Here is a 16,907-nt window from a genome sequence, read left to right as displayed (position 1 = left end):
CACACCTTCCTCAAACGCCACAAGATAGGAATTGCCCTATTACAGGGGACCCACCTGAATGCACAGAAGCTAGCAGCATTGGCTAAGAGTTGGAGAGGAACCCTGATAGGCACCACGTATTCCAACTATGCACGGGGAGTTCTGATATGGATCGCCCCCTCCATTCCCATCAACCTAACATACACTAACATCGATAACGAAGGTAGGATGGCCTTGCTCAGAGGCACCATTGAAGGCAGAGAATTCTGCCTAGTGAACACTTACGCCCCCAACCACGACGCAACGGTCTTCTTCCGTTTGTTATACACCCGGCTCAGTCCGGATAGAGACGGCACGCTCATATGGGGGGGGAGCACAACTGCACCCTTGATCCACGCATGGACAGATCGGATAGTAAACATACCCGACCCTCCCCTCCGGCTAAAATATTGAAAGCCCTCTTACATCAATACGCCCTACAAGACCTCTGGAGGGCTCAGCACCCAGAGGGCAGAGTCTACTCCTTTTACTCACCCCCACATGCGGTACACACTAGAATTGACAGTTTATTGGTGAGCGAAGAACACTTAGACACATTCGAGGATACGCAATACCTTGCCAGAGTACTTTCGGATCATTCCCCCATAGTTACCTCTTGGACAATAATGGCACCCCGACCCCCCATACCCACATGGAGACTCAGAGGCGAAGCACTGTTGGATAAGGCATTTCAGGAGCAGATCAGACAATGCACGGCAAACTATTGGCAGACGAACATGGACAGTGTCCAGCACGTCCGCACGGCATGGGAAGCTTACAAAGTAGTGATCAGAGGGGAAACGATAGCCATCACAGGGGGAGCCCAAAAATCCATCACAGCTAAGTTAGCAAGCGCCGAAGAAGATCTGAAGCAATTAGAATCTATAGCCTCCTCAGACCCAGCCCACTTGCACAAAATAATCGAACTGAAGAAGGCCTGCTTACAACACTGGGAGGCCCTCGGAAAACTCAGCTACACCAAATACATCGAGAGAAACCACGCCCTCGGTGATAAACCGGGCAAGCTACTAGCGTGGCTTTACAAGCGAGAAACCCCCAGAACACCCATCTGCCGTATACGTGATGATAACGGCATAGACACGCACTCACAAGCTGCCATAAACCACGCATTCGCTGGGTATTACCAGGCCCTCTACACTGACACCCCATCGCCTACAGACACTGAAATAGAGGACGTACTGGACATCATTAGACTATCACATCTTGAGGAACACGCAGCAGAATCCCTGGAAGGGCCAATAACCCCTGAAGAGGTTGCAGTTGTTATTAGAACGCTTCCCTCTGGGAAGGCGCCGGGCCCGGATGGACTCCCAGGCGAGTTCTACAAGGCCTATGAAGACAAACTAGCCCCGTTACTCTCTCAAGTCTTCAACGAGGCATACGAAACAGGCCAACTACCTAGCACCATGAGGGAGGCGATCATCATACCACTCTTAAAACCTGACAAAGATGGCGCAGAGTGCGGCTCATATAGGCCCCTGTCCTTACTAAACACAGACAGTAAGGTACTCACGGCAATACTGGCCATGAGGTTGCGTAGAGTCATCCCGACCCTGATCTACCAAGACCAGACGGCATATGTGCCCGGCAGAACCATCACAGAAAACCTACGCAGACTGCACCATGTCATCCACAGCACCGAAGGCAGACAGACACAATGCGCAGTGGCGTCCTTGGACGCCTCCAAAGCGTTCGACTCAGTGCGCTGGAAATGGCTCCTGGCTACCATGTCCAAGTTGGGGATAGGGCCCAGCTACATTAAGTGGGTCACACTCATCTACACCAACCCTGAGGCCAGAGTACGCACCAACAACACTTTCTCAGACAAATGGAGGCTTTCTCGGGGAACTAGGCAAGGATGCCCCCTATCACCCATGCTGTACATTATGGCTATAGAGCCAGTGGCAGCATACCTAAGACATGAATATGGAGATGGGGGCATAATGGTAGACGAGGAGAACCACGTGATTTCTATGTACGCCGACGACATGCTCCTCTATCTAACGAACCCTGCACATATACTGCCCTACGTACTAGAAACTTTAGACAGATTCCACAGATATACGGGGATCCAGATCAATCAGAACAAATCCTGCCTGTTCCCCCTAGCCGCCTTGAGCGGAGAAGTGGCCGAAAAGCTTCCCAAACTAGCCCTGAAATGGGAACCCTCCTCCTTTAAGTACCTGGGCATTAGGGTGCACAGAGACCCCAAGACAGAGCACGCTCTGAATACAGTTAGGGCAAAGGAAGGACTGGCAAAATCAATGGAGTTCTGGAGCAGGCTGCCGCTATCGGTGGCGGGCAGAGTGGGCCTACTAAAAATGGTGGCGCTACCCAGACTTCTCTACTTCTTCACCAACGTACCATATAACATACCACGACAATTCTTCAATGAACTACATAAGCTGTGCAGGACATTTCTGTGGCAAGACGGAAGGCGCAGAGTCGCCCTGGAAACAATGCAGAGACAGTATGACAAAGGGGGCCTCAGGGTGCCTAACTTCGAACTTTATTACCTTGCTGGACAATTGAAGCACGTGATACAATGGATGGCCGACGAGGCCACAACAGACACTCGCCTGCTGCAGCCAGGAGTCACGCAACTGCTACTCAGGGATCTGCTGTGGTCTGAACCTAGAACCAAACAACCTCACTCGCACCTGATCCTTCTAGGTATCCAGATATGGAAAAGGGCATGCAAGGCCGCAATGCTCCCGGACCCCTACTCCCCACAGATCCCGATAGCTGCCATCATGACTAACAGACCGGGAAGTCAAAGGATAATAAGAGACACTTGGGAACCTAGCGGCATCGCCACCCTGGGCGACCTGGTGGACGACCAAGGAATCTTAAATTTCACTGAGCTACATGAAGTCTCTGGAATCCACACGGGACAGTTCTTACTGCACAATGCAGTGGTCAAGAGACTAGCAGCTCGCTGGCCCACGATGGAGAACTGGAACACTGGACACGAAAGCATTGAGAGACTGCTCGTGGCAGCGGAGGGGGGCCACGAGACCTCCAGAATATATGATACATTGCTAGACAGCGTCACCCAACAAAGCCTTAAGTGTAAGGAAAAGTGGGAACAGAAATTTGGCTTACAGTTTGAAGAAAAAGAGTGGGAGGCCATAATGGTATACCACAAGAAGGTATCCAGGAATGCCAGGTTCCAACTCATTCAATTCTACATTACGAACAGAGCGTACCTCACGCCAGACATCATTACCAGATTTAGTGGAGCTGTGAGTACGGGATGCCCCAAATGCAACGAACCCCACGCAGTGATGACACATATGTTCTGGGGATGCCCCACCATGCAGTCCTTCTGGGCTCAGGTCAAAGCCAAGGTGGCCGAGGCGAACATCACCCTGGAGGTCCACATGCCAAAAGCATGTATCCTCAGCAGATACCCCAGAAGTAAGAAGAATAGACCACTCAATAAACTAAAAGACCTAATGTATATACTGGCAAAGAGACGCATTGCCATGAACTGGAAGCGCCCGCAGGCCCCCTGCTTGTCAACATGGTGGGAAGACCTTCGCAAATGGACGAATGCCGAAACTGCGGCTTGGGAGATGGCCCAGAGCCAACAAAGACAGGACACCTCAGACGACCTACTACAATGGGTGGCGCTAATTGTTACATTGTTCAACCCTAATGCAGAAGGCTCCTCTGGCGACGACACAAATGACTCACAACAATCACAAAGCTGAAACTTGTGGTGTATTACGTTTTGGTCCAGACAGTTGGGAAAGGGGGAGGGAGGGAGGGTGGGGTGGGTGTAACTGTACTGTTGTTTTGTTGAGTAACCACGTTATTGGTACAATGTAAACAATAAAAACAGATTTAAAAAAAAAGAAAAAAAAAAGCTTGTCCGCCACAACGGCCTGTTGATGATTTCCATGGCATGCCCATCTTTCCCCGGGTGTGTGTGTGCCACATACATGTCTACACGACACCTCATGATAGATGCGTTGTCTTGAAATCTCCATTGGTTTGAAGACCTATTTTGTTTAAAATCTGCATGCGCCAATGTGCCTGGTGTCTGCCACTGTGTATTAGTCATGTGTGCCCCACATGCCTATGCTGTATGTCCCTTGGTGTGTGCATTCAGTAGCAGAGTCAGAGGAGGTAGAAGGGGTGAAGGGGATACAGACATCCCCTTTGCTTCACAGGTCCTCTGCGCTCTCAGCCGCCCTGACCCCTCCTATGCCTAGGGGTGGTCAGTGAGGACACACGACAAGCCCTTCCTTCTCATTTCCCTTCACCTTACAAAGTCAGTGGCTCGAGCAGGGTTAGGTGAAGGAGGAAGAGGAGATGGAGATGATAGTCATGGGGGACAGTGATTCAGTGGGGCCATTGGGAGACCTGTGAGAGAATGTGTTTCTGCCTATTATGTCCATCCCATTTCACTCTCCCTGAACAGTGTGCCTTGTATATAGTTTAATGTTCTTAATTTTTCTGTTGACCACTTGTACCACTGACTCCCTCTATGTACTACAACTTCACTGTCAATGTTCCTTTTACCTGCACTCCCATTTCATTCATTCCTCCCGTGCCCATGTAAGTGTGCACCTTTCTCCCATTATTTTATGCACCATGCTGTAGTTATCAGAACACATTTTACTGTGTGTTATCCACAACAAGTGTCCAGTTTGTAATGTGTGTGTGTGCCCATGTAGGTTGTGGTGTGTTGTAGGGCCTGACCCTGCACATGGTCATGGCAGGTGTGTCCATTGGCATGGTGTTGCAAGTCATTCACATGGGAGGCATGCATGTTCATATCCCGATGTGAGCACCTTCGCTTGGCTTATCTGTGTGACTGCATCATGATGCACATTGGAATCCATGTGTATCAGGTGAGTAGTCCTGTGCCAGAGGTGATGTGTCATATTCCATCAATCATGTGACCATCAGTCCATGTAGATATTGGGAGTAGAATTTGCAGGCATGGAATTGTAATTCCCATGAATGGGTATGTACATGGGGTCTATGACTTCTTGCATAGTGTCGAAGCATGGGCGGGACCATACGTGCGTCAATGTCGTGTACCACGTGGATGGGTTATGCGCATGGTATTCCAAAAGGGTGGATGAGTGTTGCGTGGGCATGATGTTCTTAGGTTCCATGCATTCCTGTGTGCATCTGCCATGGCCTGCCTACATCCTGAGAGGACACACTGGCTGTCTACTTGCCATCTGTGTCAATACATTGAATAGGGCCCTGTTTATGGCAACCTTGTGGGTCGTGGGTTGTAGGGCTTTTCTGAAACAGTGAAGGACACACTGTTTATTGTGGCCTACCAAAACTGAATATGGTAGAGGCATTTGTCCATTCGATGGCTCCTTGGAATGTATGGGGGTAATGAGTCCTACGCCGGATGCCTATGAATATGGGCAAGCGATCCTGTCCAGCCAGTTATATTGTCCGGAGAGGGTCTGCAATGGTGTTCCATGGACACAGGGATGTTCTGCTTCAAGATACATTTGGAGTGCTGGTGGGTCTGTTGCAAGTATGCGTGTACCTGTGTCCCCCACATGGTATGACTGTGTTCATTCTGAGCTTTTGCATAAACATATGCCTGTTTGTGTTACAGGGCCAGTATCAGACCCATGCACAGGGCAGGGATGCCATCACAGGTCTATCCTTCGGGACCTCTGCATCTGATGTAAGCACACTTCTTTAATAGCATGGCTCCATGCATGTGTCTTGCTGCTGGCTGTGAGAAGGGATGGAGTCACATGTTCCATTTTGGCTTCTAACTGTGCCTTCTCTCTCCATCTCACCAGATACATTGTTGCAGTTTGAAGCCATTGCGGAATGTTTGCCCCCAAAGATGGATTTTTCCGATAAGTGGCAGCCATTCACCTGCCTTATTTGCAGCTCCCTGTTGATCATGTACAGTGATATTAACAGGCTTATTTGCCCTCATGCTATACGATGCATGGTACTGACACACTTGTGTTGCCTCTGCGAAGCGATGTGCGAGATTTGAATCAGTGTACAGTCACCCCTGGCACCATGGAGTTGTCTGCGTGTCTTACATGGTGGTTGTTGATAAGGCTGCTGCTTGTGTGCACACATGGCTACTTGCTGCTTCACTCACATGCTTGTCGGCGGTGGGTGCATGTGGGTGTGTGGGAAGAGATGCCATTCCATCTGGTCCATGCAGGGGTCCTGTGGCAAGCTACGGCTTGATGTGTTGTGGAGATTTACAACAGTTTGTCTGGGGCAGTACCCTATGACTGTTGAGGTAGGTGCACTGATGTTGACACTCCATGACCAAGACATAAGAAGTGTGATGTTGGGTAGATGGATGTGGGGGGTGTACTCCTACAGAGAGGTGTTGTCTGCTGTGGGTGTCTGTGTTGTGGTACATTCTCACGTGAGTGAGGTGGAGTCATTGCCAAGGGCCAGGTGGAACCTTCTGGTGTGTCAAGGTTGTTCCAGGTGGTGCCCTCTCCCCCTGGTCTTCCATGCCAGGAGGTATAGGTGTGTGCTGTGCATCAGCATGTGTGATTCATCAACATGCCTTCACTGTCAGTACCCTCAGAGACAGAGTTGTAGTGTCATCATGAGTAGTGTGTACTCTGTGCTTGCATAAGTTTATACTCACTGATGTTCAGATCATTGTGGCCTGCAGTAAACAGGTCTCAAGTCATCTGTGCATCCCCCGGCTGCTCCTTGGTAATACAGTTTTGGAATCCACACTCATCTCACTCCTTTGCCCCCTTGTACACACCCCGTTTGGGGATGATGTGTCTGCCTCCCCACTCAGTACTTGGTGGGACTACTGCATCTCATTTTGTGCTTCGTGTTACCTTATCAGGCCATGTTCCCTAGTGTCTGCATCCCAAGGTCCGGGCACACAGTGTTCCAAGCCTCCATTGTACACGTTTAGGTGGTGGATGTTCTACCGGGCATATGCTTCACTTTATGCACAGCATGACAAGTTTGCCAATGTGTTCATGTTGGTCTCTCAGTGTGACATATTGATTATGGCACTACGGAGTGTATGTACTCTGGGTGACTGTACTGTAGTTGTGTCATGATGTGTTGTGCGTGATTGCTCATCGTTGTGGGTGTGGCATGCAGACGACTGGTTATGTGTGTCATGTCATATGGGGCATATGTGTGGTGGTGTGGGTATACGTGTGGATGCCGTTGCTGCATCTGGCAGTGCTGAGATGTGCATGGTCATTTGTTTGCTGCTGTGAGCAATTGAGTTGCTGTTGATCCTTTTTTACTACATGGCCTTCCTTCATGGGATTTTGGGGATGTGCATTACTGTCGTGGAGGAAAGGTTGTATGCATGTGTCCATTTCTTTTATGTGCAGCGTGGGGTGTGTGTGGAGCATGCAAATTTGCTATGTGTTGGTATGGGCGTATGTCTGTTTCCTTGGGCGTCTCATGCAGTTGAGTGTGTGTGAGCCACGCCTAGCACTTGTCACTTTCGCATCATGGACACTGTCATATGTGTGTTCACTGTTCGTTTCTGGCAGCATGCTTGCCCATGTGAAGAAGCTGTTTACCCTCAATCGTACTGCTGTCACACTGGGATCCCCCTGGGTCAATGGCCTGGCTTGTGATTGTAGCCAGAGGTGAGGTACTAGGTCTGTATATACACCCCTGAGCACTGCGATGGTATGCAGGATGCAACAGGCAGAAATGATGTCACACACGACATATTGCCCTTACAGGAGAACACTCCCATGAGTGGACTAGGCATCTGAATCGTGACTTCAGGAGCTCTATAGACCCCTCAATGATGCCTCTGGCAGCCCATTGTGCTGTATAGTACCTTTCCTACTGTGTGGTGGTGGGTCACCTCTATGATGTCATCAGTTAGGGCTACAATGGATAACCGGTATCCCCTCCTTGAAGAAGGGCATGCATGGCGTCAGTGCGCATTGAGTGTTCCTTCGTGTGTGGTGTTGGATGTGTACTAGTTGCCTTTGTTTGGACCCAGTTTTGTCACACATCTGTTGTGATGGCCACATGCCTGTGTACCTGTGTGCGGATGAGTGGATGTGTGTGTGTGGTGGAAGGTGGTGGGTGTTGCAGTACATAGCCTTCAGCCACCTGTCCCCATAGCGTCCGTCTTGAAGCTGCGTACTGTGAGAAGCCTGAGGATATTCTCACTACTTAACCCCTTGGATCCTCTAAGTCAGTGGTCAGGGAAAGGCCATCACTATTGGCTCCTGACCCTGGGGGCGGAGAAGCGAGGGAAGATCGCCTGGGTGGAGGGCCCTTGGGTACTAGAAGTGGGATGCCCTTGGGCGAGGCATGGTATCCCCCTTTTCCTGTCAGTTAACCACTCAAGCCTTCTCCCATCTTCATGGCCTATTATAAACCTGTTTCCCTCATTTCTTCCCATTTGACACTTGACAGTACTGGGATAAAGAAGAGGCAACGAGGAACAATGAAGACCAAACTCATTTACCACTTTGGTACTGGGCGAGGAAGATGTCTGCTAGGAACTGTAAAGATCAGGCATGTTTCGTTGATTGCGGTCAGGCAGGGCTAATTGGACATCCACACCTGCAGTCTGTCAAGGGGCTGCAGGTGAATCAAGGAGACCAGCCAGCAGTATGAGAGACAACGTGGAAGCCCATATGTGGAGAAGCAGCAGGAGCAGCCGCAGGAAGGCCAGTGCAAATGTGGCGTGGGAGCTGGGGTTCCGTGCAGAAAACCGAATGCTAAGAAGGGAGTTATGTTCGTTCAAGATGCTCATCCCCCTGTGCTGCGACATGGACACAGGGATGTCTGGGGGGCAGGTGTGAGGCCCCTGAAGTGAGGAGCAGAAGGCTGCACAATCCAGACTGCTGTGAAGCCTTGGAATGCAACTAGTGAATTTCTATCCATTGAGAAACCCGGTTTGCGAGTGTCAAACAGAGTTATTCGAGCAACACTTTGTTATGGAGGGGTTTTATGTTTGCAGAAACATGTTTTCGAAGGTCTCTGATTCAATCCATTGTCCAATATTGAATAACTAAGAACACTTTTTATCAGAGAGGTCACGTGTGGGAGAAAACACATTTTTGAAAGTCTCTGAAGGTTATATATTGAAGTGAACCAAGGAAATATTACACCACAGGTTGAATGAAAGGTATTTCGAATGTAAATCATGTGTTTTTTGAATATCAAACTGAAGGAAAATCTTAACAAGTGCAACCCCTGCCTCTTAAAGACAAAATGAATACAAATTGTGTTTAATGAATATCAAACTAAATGAAAATCTTAACAAGGGCAATCCGTGCCTATTGAAGATCAAACTGAGTACAATCTTTATTTCTTCAATACCGAACATAGTGAAAACCTCACAAAAGAGCAGAACTGTTACATACTAAGTTCAGAAGTAAAAACAGACCTACTTACATATAGAGTAAAACCACAAGAAACTATGTGCTAAAATTGAATGATACTTTACGTACAAGTGAAAACAATTCTGCTGTAACCTAAAATGAAATGAACTTTAAATATTAAAATAAAGACATACTGAAACCAGTCTACATGAAAACTACATCTAATAGAAAATTACATTAAGAGCAGACATTACTGAAGCTTGAAGATTGTTTCAACAAAGTCACAGTTTCTACATACAAAGAAGGCACAAGTGTGGAAACGAACTTTAAAGAGACAAAGGATATGTTTGTGCTATAATTAAGTCTTGGGGAAGGGAGCCCTGGGACTTGCTGCTGGAATTGGGTCTTGGGAAGGGAACTCTGAGACTTGAACCCTTTATCAACTTGTGACCAAGGTTCTTTTTGTGTGTGCTACTTGGAACTTGGGGGAAGGGAACCCAGAGTACTGGTTAAAACTGGATTATACTGACCTCAAGAGAGGTAACTTTGAGTCTTTCATTGGAACTGCTTTATACTTGGGAAAGGGAGCTGAAATGAAGCTGTGAGTATAAGAGAGTCTCAGAACTTGATGTTGGCCACTATTTCTTTTAGTTGCTGACATCCCTCCACATTGTATATATTGGTTCTGAGAGCAAGATAGTTTTTGGACACAGACAGGTTCTTCAGTTGAACCCTTTGACTCTCACTTTCCTCAGTGTTATTTAGGTAGGAAAATGACACCTTAGCATAGGGCAGGTTAGGCCTTTTCCATCGTGACATTTAAGTTAATAAAGGTGGTTTATGTAAATATTGAATCTGTCTGTGTCTTGCTTCATGATGCCTTCACAGTACACATGCTGCAGCCCCGGAAATTTGTGGCTGTCATGAACTGAGCCTGGGAAATTGTCGTACACGTCCATGAACAGCCAGGGCCATCTCAAGCACTTTTGGGGCTCTGGGCACGGACCTCTTTGGGGCCCCCCTCCAACAGACCAAACGAATTAAGTGATCAAGAATATCTGATCGCCCCCCCCCATCGCGTTCACAATCCATAGGTTGATATTCAAAATAAGCATGTTTACTCACTTTAAGTCCCCTTACTCTCTTCATTCTTTCTCCAATCAGAATGTTAAACAAGTAGCATTTGAAGGCCACCATTAGCAGTCTATGAAGATGTTCTTCTGTTCTAGTATAGATACAGGAGACATTTTATCAATAGCATCCAGGAAGATATGCAGCCTGTAGTGTTAATGCAGGACTGTATGTAACAGGTACATGTAACCCCGAATAGACAGAGAACTCACATTAGCTGCCTCACAGAATGCAAAAGTGTGCAAGCATGGATAGGGGAGACCAACTAGAAGGAAGGAGAAAGCTACATATACCAGAGCATGGATAGTGGTTGCAGATTCGAAGCTACTAGGAATGTGTCTGTATCCAGACAGATAGAGATTAGAAGTAGGACGTGGTTTTCAAATAGTGTTGCCATTAGAGATCGAAGGAACATGTGCCTGAGGTGTGCAATACATCAATTCTCACTATCATAGTGGAAGCAACCCTGTAGCCAGTGTAACCATGAGTGAGGCTTTTTTGAAGCTCATTCCCTGAAAAGGAAATCAATCTGAAGGGCTGACAATTTTGAAAGGTTTAGGGACTAGCAATGTTGAGAGGTTAGGCAATACAAGATTAAATGAGGTGCCCAGGATCACACATTGTTAAGGGGTGAACCTGGGATATGTGCCAACTATGCAATTTTTGCATTTGATCACTTTCTTTTCCAGTTCTTACCATGAACTAAAATAATCTAATTTTACAAAAACTGACTTGGAAAGTCCACCAATCACATTACCAAACATGACAAATTTAAAAATAAAATATGATAGAAGGCAAAATTAGAATGATTCTATCTTCATTCTATCCATCATCTAGAGAAGTATGTAGTATGAGCATACCAATCGGTGCGATTTAACAGATTTAATCTGGGTTTGTCTTTTGTATTTTAAAGCTTTAAAACTTCCAAGACACTGGCTTGTGAAATTGTCATTTATAAACCTGCAGAAAAACCTTTCACTTTTACAGAAAAGCAAAGTGTTTATTTTGTGTCAAATGAGCAGACCTTAAAATATGCTTGCCTGAGTCCTGCAACATATGGCCTGCTCTCTTCTGTTTACCACCCCTTCCAATCAAATGGCCTACATATGAGGCAATATCAATAAAGCGCTAAACGATTCCGGCATGCGAGAAAGCAAATTTAACAGAAGACAGCACAGTAATGTAAGATATATTAGATTATTTATTTGACCAGGATCACTGTATTGTCTGCTGGCAAAGCCAGGATACAAGCATGAACGCTTTGGTTCCACAGTCTTGAATTTGGATACTTATTCACCTGTTGGACTAACAGTGTATGCTCATCGTTGGAGGTGATTGCCCAGGTTTTACAACACCCCATCTGAACAAAGCAATGTCTAGACCTTCACCATACGGATGGCATGTTAGGTTTGATAGCAACCCCTATCTGGTGCATGTACATTGCTGATAATAGAACCTGTCGTGTTGCAAAAACAGGTACATATGCAGGCAGGTTTATAAACTTCAGACATAGGAAAGGCTCAGACAGCCTTACATGAATGTGGTATTTAATCTTGCATATGAACAGACATCTCTGCAATTAGTGCTGAACACCCCGAGCTAACTTCTGAATCATTGTGGCACTCAATTTATCAAAATGCATTTCAACTTTGGCTATTGCACATGATCAACATAATTCCCACAGAAGGAAAGCATGCTACAGGAGTTGTGCTGTCATGAACACACAAACTATGTATACCACAGTGAACACAGGAAGCATTACATGCTGAATTAATCAGAGCAGAATGTACTTGTCGACAACAGAAAAGCAAAAGGTTTAGAGCCTCAGCAGCAGGCCATCAAATATCCTTACGTGTGCTGGTTAAGTGTCGTGAACAATGGAATCCTACTTCTTTACATCAGGCAGCCTTGTGGGGGCCCCTCCAAGGTGTGGGCCAAGGGCAGGTGCCCCTTTTGCCCTCTCATAAAAACATCTCTGTGAACAGCCCGCCTGCTTTACAGACAAGTTGGGCATTGATGGATTGCCAGCGGTGGTCGTTCGGGTACATGTGCGCTCTGTCCTGGGGGGTAGCTTAGTGTGACATGGGTGCAGTCAATGGCACAATGACACGGGGGAATCGGTGCACCGTGTAACATGCACGGTCTACCTGTCTTTGTCCTGGGTTGAGGGCATGTGGACATGGCATCGGCTGCACGATATGATGTACCCCATTACCTGGTGCAGGGCGCCGAATTGTGGCCTGTGAGATGCCTGAAGTGATGCCACTGGTCCTCTGCAAGGATCAAGTGGCGAAGAAGTGCAGGGCATTGAGGAGCTTCACGTGTGCCTCGATAGCTTGTGATCGCGTGGTGATGGGGTAAAAATCACCCTCCCACTCTTGCAGCAAGACCTCCATGTTAGACATGCCGAAGAGGGTGACCCTGTATGGAAGTCCAGCTCCCTCCATCTCCTTCACCTCAGCTGGGTTATGGCAGTGGCTGTGACAGAAGCATCATGCTATTGCTGCGCACAGAGTGCTATCGTCAAATCACAGGGATACATTGCCTGGGATGAGGGCGTGGAGTGGCGCAATGTGCCTTTTTTGGGATGTGTGGTGCCATGCTATGCATGCTGATGTGCATCATCACGGTTTTCTTTGTTTTGTTGTTTGTGTGGGATGTTCTGCATTTGTGTGTGTGTGTGGTTCAGGTGGGTCTTGTTTGCTGGTGCTGTGTGTGTGTTTTGCATGGGGTGTTGTTCCTTTTTCAGTATCTTTGTTTTGGTTGCACGTATGATGTGGCAGTATGTGTGTGTGATGTGCTCTGTGTGTTACAGGACATGTGTTGGGTTTTGTGCGTGCAGTCCCCTCTTGGTTGTCTTGGTGGTGATTGTGGGTGTTGTGAATTTTCTGGTAATTAATTGGCAGTGATATTGATTTGAATGTGTAATTGGGGTTATTTACTCCTTTTTATCTTTGCATAACTCCCTCCTGTGATGGAAATTCCTCTTTGACAAACACTCTTTTTCTCGACCTTTGCCTTTCTGTTGTTTTGTCATAAGTCCTTTCTGTAAATAGGTGTAAGTTACCTACACGTAACTTGCGATTCATTTTGGACGTACGTTAGACTTACGACTCAAATTTTCCTTAGTAAATCGACGCCCTGTATGTTTCATTGTGAGGAAATTAAATGCTGCTGCTTACATTCATATAAACATTTTTCATATATTGGTATGTATAGTATGCTAGTGCCTAGAGTGCTTTTGACATATTTGGTATGGTGCTATTAATGATATGTTTGTAGCTACCTGCATATTTTTTATTATTTAACAGACTAAAGATAACAATTTTGTTGAAGCTATGCAGCATATGAGGTTGACTTTTCCAACTGTTTACTGTACACACCTGTAAGCTATAATTGTAAGGACTTTAGACGTGGCTGCTTACATTTGCAATCATATTTTCTATCTATTGATATTTATAGTACGCTAGTGCCTACATTTGTATTGACATTTTTTATATTGTGCTATTAACAGTACGAAAGTGGCTACATTTGTATGCTACTGCTTACATTTGTATTCATATTTTCTATTTAGTACTATTTATAGAATGGTAGTGCTTATATTCTTATTGGGATTATTTATATTGTGATATTAATTTTATGCTACTGCTTTCTTGTTATATTGCATCATGAAATGAGTAACTAAAAGGGTAGGTTTTATTATGTACAATGCTCACATTTTAACAACTGAGTGTATGTTGGAATGCGTATGCAACGTGGGTGTCTGTGTTGTGTACGAATTCTGCATTTCTTGTGTGGGAGTATTTTGGAATGTACTCAGCGTGTGGGGGTGCGTATGTGTGTTTTTTGTGTGAATTCTGTATTTCTTGCTTGGGTGAATGTTGGACAATGTACGCAGTGTGTGTGTTATTTTACACGCTCTGTGTACAGTCCGTATGAAATTTACACATTCATTCTGCGCATGCGGCATATATAGATATACATTTCAAACATTAATATCTCAAAATTGGCCAGGTCGATTTTCAAAATTCTTTTTCAGTGCACCAATTTGAGGTAAAATGTAGATACCTGCATAAAAATAGGAACATTGTAGTGGCCAATTTGAAGATATTTGGGCCGAAAAATATGTATTTTTCCAATGGGAAAGACTCATTTTAAAAGCTGTTCAAAAAGAGATCAAAGGAAAACAAACATTAACTAGGAAGCTGTTAATGTAGATATCTGAAATGGTCCATGAACAGGCAGCTCCCTTGAAATATGACTTTGAAATATTTGCAGATTTTTTCATGCAAGAGTTCAAAAGTTATTAAGGAAAGTCATTTTCTGAAAGGCCATAGAGACTTCGTTTTAGCCTTAATTATGCTAGTGTAAAGGCATAATGTATATATATGTTTGTTCTGTATGAATGAGTTCCTTCATCTCCAGGTTTGGGCACTTCACATTAAGCCATTTGTTTGTTTTTAAATGTCCGGTTTTACCGAAAGGGCACCCACCTGTGTTTTTAAGCTTATGTGAGCACAATATATGATATAGAAAGGGTTAGGCATTTACCCAATATTTTCAAAAACAACAGTAGTTGTGATTAATGTTTCAATGTTAAAGAAAGAAAAAATAAAATGCTATTGCATTTTTTTGTTGTCCTTTAACTACATCCCAGAAAGGTTGCATTTTCAGAAAGAAGTAGAGCTGCATGTCAATTATCGTGCATAGCTGTGCTAGGCTATCACTGGGAAGAGATTGCTTTGTTTGAGAAGCAGCATGTCCCATTGTCCGGAAGTAAACAGGCCATTGCATTATTTATGAACCTATTTCGTATTTGTAATGCAAGGAAAATAATTGAGAGCCTTCTACAGCACTGTAGGTGGGATTCCCAGATCCACATCATGTTGCACGGGCTCCCACAAGGGATCCTGGCACAAATGAATCTCAGTGCCAGGATCTAAGCCCTAATCTGACAATAAAGTAAGATAAAACAATTGCAGCAATATGTCAGACTTTTAGAAGGCATCATCACAGAATCCAAAATTATGAAATGATCTTAAAGTAAAATAGTTGAGCTTGAGCTATTCTTTCTTGAAGTATGTATTATTATTCTATCATTCGATATCAAGTTCATGAAAATGTACTCCAGAAAGTGTGTAAGGCACCATGGATTTCCAGTATCAGGTAATAGTGTCCCCATACGTATTGCCACCTGAAAACCCATTGGCGACAGTATATATGGTGACATTGCGTATGGGGATGGGGTGCGGGGATGTCCCCTGATACCCTTGTAAAAAAAAATATATTCTGCGGTTGCGGGGGTGTCCCCCGCATGTTCAATAAAATAATGTCCCTGCAAAAACAGACGACTTTTTTTGTCAGGAGACACTTTTGTGGGGACATTATATGGAGCAGGATTTCCAGGAGCCCTGAAGTTGTTGGCACGAGTTTGGGATGACTACACTGAAGATACTTTTTGATGAAACCAGTAAAAGGCCATACTAATCCAGCCCGGCACAGCTGCTAAGTACAACCAAACAACTCTATAGTTTGCTCAGGTTCAAAGAAACGGTTTGTCCTGCAGTGCCAGCACTGGGTTGTTGGCAGGGATGCTGCCAGCTGTATTTTCAAAAAGCTGGTTAATATGCCAGACATAGCAAGCATGGGTAGTATTGCGACATTAGTTAACATCCTGGAACTCCTTATGTAAATAGAGCAAAAGACTTGGGGGTATGCCAGGTACCCATCATTAAGCATAACGGATGCTCCACTTACGGATAATAATGCTCTCAATGTGTACTGGTAAAAAAGGTGTTTTCTGGAAGTGTAGAAGGTTCCAGAAATGGTGTAGACCAGAGTATGTATTTTCTGCAAGTCCTATGCTGAAAAATAATCAGATGGTCAGAAACATGAATTAATGGCTATTGGGGAGATGCAAAAGAATTAGATAATAAGAGTAGCAAGTGCGTAAGAAAAGCGTCACAGTGTTAGCTTGGTATGCAGCTGCAAAGAGGGGTGCAATCAAAAATGGCTCAAAGGGTGAGAGGATTAAGTAAAACAGGAAAATGAAATTGGATTACACTCAGTGGACATTGAGGGCCCTATTATAGAACCTTTACATCAGTGCAAGTGCGGTGCAAACAAGGTATTGGGCTATATTGCAGAGGCTTTGCATCAGTGCAAGTGCAATTGGCGCTAGGGCAACAGTTGCCCTGGTGCAAAAAACAAATTTGGACACAATACAGAAACTTTCAATTGGAGCAAATGCAATTGGGTAAAAATGTACTAGTAGAAACAAAAATGACGTCAGATTACAAAAACATTTGATCAGCATAAATGCATTTAGCACTTGGGCACACATTGCTCTAATGCACAAAACATATTGGGTCATATTACATAAACATTATATCAGTGCTGGTGAAATGAGCAGTAAGCCAAACAAGCTCT

This window comes from Ambystoma mexicanum, chromosome 10 (assembly GCF_040938575.1).
Source record: "Ambystoma mexicanum isolate Mex_15411 chromosome 10, UKY_AmexF1_1, whole genome shotgun sequence".
Lineage (NCBI taxonomy): Eukaryota > Metazoa > Chordata > Amphibia > Caudata > Ambystomatidae > Ambystoma > Ambystoma mexicanum.
The sequence above is the reverse complement of the archived record's forward strand: the minus strand, read 5'-3'. Positions refer to the sequence as shown.